Raw genomic sequence first — 6,000 nt, forward strand, 5'->3', positions numbered from 1 at the left:
TCTGGGCCACTGATTTTATCACACACTCAGGAAAATATAAGGTTAAAACCTAATAATGTTCCCCTTCTTTCCCACCACCTCTTGCAGCAACAATTGGCCCCTTCCTATTCTTTCTTAAGGCAAAGAGAGGCCAGTCACTACTTCCAGAGGTTGCCTTTCCAGCTGTTCACTTGCTTTCGCTCTGGTTGGAGTTGAGTTGATCACTATCAAAAGAGTATGAATGGATTCTGAATGCATAGGGAAATCAACCTTTTTTTTTGCCCTCCTCCAAAATATTTTCAAAACAAACTTCACTTTTTATTTCCAAGTGTATTCTTTTGCAATGTTTAATCTGCTTCTTCATGCAGCCAGCGAGAGTTTAGCCAAAATTTCCTAGCCACTGCTAATAGTTAATAGCTTTGGAGTCTTATGGGTGTTCTATGATTATGATTATTATTATTATTTTCTTGTTTTGTGTTCCCCCCTGCTGTTTTATTCCCCCCCCCCTTTTCCTCCTCCTCCTGCAGGTCAGTAAAAGGATTTTACGTTGCACTGACAAAAGTACCAAAATGAAAAACCTTTATTTTTTAGTTTCCTTTTAGGGATTGCTGGCACTGCTGGCCGGATGCATTTTAAGTTTGTATTAGTTTATAAATTAACAGTAATACCAAGAATCGTGATAAATGAAAGAGCATGGTGCTTGCTGTTTTAAATATTGTGGATATTAATAGTCATGCATCAGGAGAAAAAAAAATACCCCTCTGAGCTTCTGGGTTTTTACGGATTCAACTGTGTTGAAGTCGCAGCATTACAACAGCAGTAACGATGATAATAATGATAAAAAGAAATATTGTTTTTATTTCATGTAAAAGTTCTGAAGGGATCAATTTCAAATCCTGCTTATGATATGAAAAATATTAAAAAAAAACCTCTTGGTCTTATTGCAGTTTCATTTGGAGTGTTTTTTGGGGGGTTGGTGTTTTGGGTTATTCAACTCTTTCCTATGTTTTTGCTTATTAACCTCACAGAGATGGAATTTTCTTTGGAGGGTTTCCTTTTTCTCGCAGGGTGAATCTATGGACAGAGGTATTTTGTGATTATTTATTTAGATCTAAACTCATCCAGTCAAGTGACTTTTTAAAAGACTTGAAGAAAGATCTACTCCCAGCCTGCTCCACAAACTGATTCGGTCTGACTGCTGTTCCAGCATTTACTCGTAAGTCTCACCATGTGAAATGGTGCTTACTCCAACATAAATGTGCAGAGGCTTGTAGCTTTTAATCCCTTTCCACAACTGGTGACTCAGCTTGTGTAGTAAATCAAGTTAATCATGGACAACACCATCAGCAGTTACTTGGCTTACTACTCCTGTGTATAATAATATCCCAGCTTGCCTGAAAGTGAAAGGCGTCTTGGCTTTTTAGATGCATTTACTTAGAAGCCAAGGCCTTGAAAGCAGAGAGCTGCTGCTGTAAAGATGCTTAGGATGCAAAGGACACCTCAAAGTTATCTGACTGCCTGACACTCCAGGCCTTAATCCCCTTGAATGGAGAAGGACGGAGGTCAGATCCCAAGAGAATGGGGCGATGCAGAGAATATCTCACAGAGAAATAGGGAACTTTTTTGGATACTCTTGGGATCATGCAATGTCCATTTGAAGCAAAGGGCCTGCCTCTGCCTAACTGATTTTTCTAAGCCTTTGCCTCATCCAAAGGTATTACCAACCCTTTCAATTTGAGAGGGAAATCCCTAGGCCTATCTGTGGCTTTACCCTCTTCAACCTGATCCATTCTGCTGAGATTTAAATTCAGATTCAGAGTGCGTAGTGGTTCCCTTCATTTGAATGCAAGTTTACATCTAGCTGGTTCCCATCATTTGGGTGTAACTTTACATCTAACTAGTTGCCTTCATTTGAGTGCAAGTTCACATCTAACTGGTTCTCTTAGAGTGCAAGTTTACATATAACTAGTTATCTTCGTTTGAGTTGCATTACATCTAATTGGTTCCCTTACTTTGGGTGTCACTTTACACCTAACTGGTTCCCTTTTTTTGTGTGCAAGTTTACATCTAAGGGGCATATGCCACCCCCATCTCCCGGGTCTGAATTACAGTAAAAGTAAAGTAAAGGGGTGGTAAAGCTATAATATTCCGGAAGGTTTGCAAAAGCTCCTGAAAAGTCACTCCTCTTACTCTGGGAGTAGAAACCCCCTCTCTTTGCAAAACCAGCTGCGAAAATCGCTCGCCTGGATTTAATGGTGGTGCCAAGTCTCTCTGTTTGGGATTGCGGGCGTTTATGGGGACCAGTTCTGAGTCAGTCTTTCTCCAGCAGATGCTCTCCTTCGCATCACAGGCTGCATCCACATTGCAGAAGCAATCCGGAGTGACACCACTTGAACTGCCACGGCTCCATGCTGTGGAATTCCGGAGCTTGTGGAGCTCCGGTGCCACAACAAGCTACCATTCCCAGAATTCCATAGCATGGAGCCATGGCAGTTCAAGTGGTGTCACACCGGATTATTGCCGCAGTGTGGTCGCTTCCCAGGGGTGGCCTTCGGCTAAATCGTGCTTTAACATGTTGGCTTCTTTTCTCATTAACTCCTTTTGAGCCTTGGCTGACGGTGGAAGTCCCTGGGACAGAAGCCAATATATTTTTCCTTCTTTTTTTCTCCAAGCTTTGGCACACAGAGAAGAGTCTCCCAAAACGTGCCTTAAAAATAAAATTGTTCATGTGTTTCATCGGAATGCATCCCCTGGGGGTGCATGTTTCTTTTTTTATCCACGGATTTCAATTATCCACAGCTTGCCATGGCGGTGCCATGGCCATCCTCCATAGCCTTGTGCCTTGAGCCAGAAAAGAGTTAAAGCGATGCCAAACCGGGTTAATCCTCCAGTGTGGATGCAGCCTCAGAGAAGTGAAATGTGCCTAAACTTTGCAGCCTTCTGAAGTACTTACTTCTGGGGTGTAAGGTTCGTCGGACTCAATGTGATTTATATTCAGTGAGAGTCAACTATGCCTAGGACAGAGCCAACTTACCTTTATTTCTCTGCAAAGGAATCTACAGGTTAATCTTTTATTGCTGTTGTTGTGCACTTTCAAGTCATTCCTGACTTGTGGCAACGCTATCCCAGGGTTTTCTTGGCATATTTCTTCAGAGGGGGGTTGCCATTGCCTTCCTCTGAGGCTGAGAGAATGTGACTTGCCCAAGGGCACCCAGTGGGTTGCCATGGACAGTAGGCAAGCAGAGACTTGCGTTGCATCCCTTAGGTAACCGGTAATCCAATATATATCACTCATCCCTTCCTTCTTTCCTTCTTTCCTTCCTTCCTCTCTCTCTCTCTCTCTCTTTCTCCTCTAGCACCTTTTCAGTCCACTAACCTTTCAGTTTCTTCAGAGAAGGCTTTTCATTGTCTTCCCTTGAGGCTGAGAGAGTGTGATTTACCCAGGGTCACCCAATAAGTGTTCATGGCCGAGCCAGTATTCGAACCCAGATCTCCAGAGTCATAGAATCATAGAATCGTAGAGTTGGAACAGACCACAAGGGCCATCCAGTCCAACCCCCTGCCATGCAGGAACTCTCAATTAAAGCATCCCCCACAGATGGCCATCCAGCCTCTGTTTAAAGACCTCCAAGGAAAGAGACTCCATTACACTCCGGGGAAGGAGTGTGTTTCACTGTCGAACAGCCCTTACTGTCAGGATGGAAGTTCCTCCTAATGTTGGAGGAGGAATCTCTTTTCCTGAAGCTTGCATCCATTGTTCCGGGTCCTGTTCTCTGGAGCAGCAGAAAACAAGCTTGCCCTCTTCAATATGACACCCCTTCAGATATTTAAACAGGATTTCATAATCCAGCCCTCAAACCGTTACACCAGGTTGGCTCTCACCGGTGCATCGACATTGTAGAAAGACTGCACTTCGACACCCGCTTTCACTGCCATGGCTTCAATCCTGCAGGATCCTGGGATTCTTAGTTCGGTGAGGACCCAGCCTTGTACAACAAGACCTTGTACAACAACTACCAACCTCTGGGTCCCATAAGGTGGAGACACAACACTTAAAGCGGTGCCAAACTACATTATTTCTGCAACGTAGACGCGCCCTATATGGCTTCCAACCGGGTGTAACTGTCAGTACTTCGGAAAGGAGCTGCCAATTCAAGCCCATTCTGTCTCACAAATGATCGGGCAGGTATCTGAAATCTCAGCAAAGGCTGTGTTTGCAAAGCGGGTGTATATGGAAACTATACATTTCTGGGAGTATGCCTCTACAATTTAAAAAGGATCATGATGAGAAGGGCTATGATTCGGCTGGATAAAAGTTCCTAAAGGAGAACCCTGTTGCAAAAATTACCCCCCCCCCGCCCCAATCTCGAATGGTCACACTAGGAAGCAAGAGGGCTGTGCAAAGAATGGAGGGCAGGAGGACTTCTGATCCCCCCTTTTGCCAAGGGAGGCACGCTCGGGCTGTCGGAAGGCCTAAGAGGAAGATTGTTCGTGGGAACTGCCATTGCATATTAATGTCCTCCCATGCATGCATTGAATACAGCCCTGAAGCTAATTGAACCACGTTGCCAACCAACCCCCCCTTCTTCTCCCTCTAGGAAAGCAGGCCCCAGAGAAGGAGAAGGGAGGGCCTTTTCGGTGCCCGGTTTCCCATTGGAAAAACTGTGCCAGGGCAGACGTTTGTTGTTGGGGTAGGAAGTGCCCCTTGGCAAGGGCTGGGGTGCAAACTTTTGCAAAATATAGGAATGAAAAACAATAGGAGAAGGGCTGAGAGAAAGGTGGCAGGGAGGAAGATCTGCCCTCAAAGCTCCCAGTTCAGAGCCTTGATCATATTTGGCTTAGTTTTGGAAGGAGAGATAGGTAGGGTCCAACATCAGGAAACTAGGACCAGTTCTCGATGCTTGCTAAAAAGGTTCTGGGTGGGAAGATGACACAGAGAAGGCAGAAAGAGCAGGAAAGGAAGAGAGGGAGGAAGGAAGGAAGGAAGGAAGGAAGGAAGGAAATAAAATAAAATAAAATAAAAGATAGGAAGATTAGACAGGGTAGCTAGATAGGTAGATCAGGGTGACCAAATATTATAACCACAAAGGAGGAAAAGGCACCGCAAAATGGAGGACATTCAAGGAAAAATGTTTTTAAAAAACCTAATAGAAATATGTACTTATGTGTACACTAAATGTAAATCCATGCTTCTTAGTCCTGCTACAAACGGAGGATATTTTGAAATTCTTCCTGGATAGAAGGTTGAAAGGTAGGACATGCCCTGGAAAAGGAGGACGATCCATCGATCAATCAATCAGGGTGAGCAGATGTCATGGCCACAAGGGAGGCCAAGGCGCTGCAAAATGTAGGACACTCAAGGAAAAAAACCACAAAAACATGTAAAAACTAATATAAATGTGAACGTAGGTATTATGTAAATTTATATTTGCATTAACCTAAAATAGAAATCCGTGCTTCTTAGTCCTGCTCCGAATGGAGGGCATTCTGAAATTCCTCCTGGACTGAAGGTTGAAATGTAGATAGATAGGTGGCAGCTCCCTCCCGGATCGTTCCTTGGAGCTTTTGAACACCAGCAAAAGTGATAAGACGTGAACGTCGCTTAGGCTACCCGAAACACAAGGCATCCACACTCTGCTCCGCTCTGGGCCCACAACAAACTCCAATTCCCAGAATTCCATAGCAAAGAGCCAGCAAGAGTTAAAGCGGTGACAAACCGGGTTATTTCTCCAGTGTGGATGCAGCCGACCCTCGGGAAACGGGCGTCTCTGGTCTCGCCTTCAGCCGAAGCCATTCCAGAAGGGAAGGGAAACTTTACGCTAAAAAGGATGGAAAGCAAGAGGAGAGGGGTGCAGTGATGAGGGATGCTTTCCTTTCTCTTATTAGGCGACAAATAAGTCTCCCGTTTGTCGCTTTAAAAGAAAAAAGAAAAGAAAAGAAAGGGAAATCAGAAAAATCACTTTTTAACAGGGCAGAAGGACCCCCCCAAACGTGTCCGTGTGTGTGGATGCCTAGGGCTAG

This window comes from Sceloporus occidentalis, unplaced genomic scaffold (assembly GCF_023333645.1).
Source record: "Sceloporus occidentalis isolate IW3139 unplaced genomic scaffold, rSceOcc1.0.p SCAF_3, whole genome shotgun sequence".
Classification (NCBI taxonomy): domain Eukaryota; kingdom Metazoa; phylum Chordata; class Lepidosauria; order Squamata; family Phrynosomatidae; genus Sceloporus; species Sceloporus occidentalis.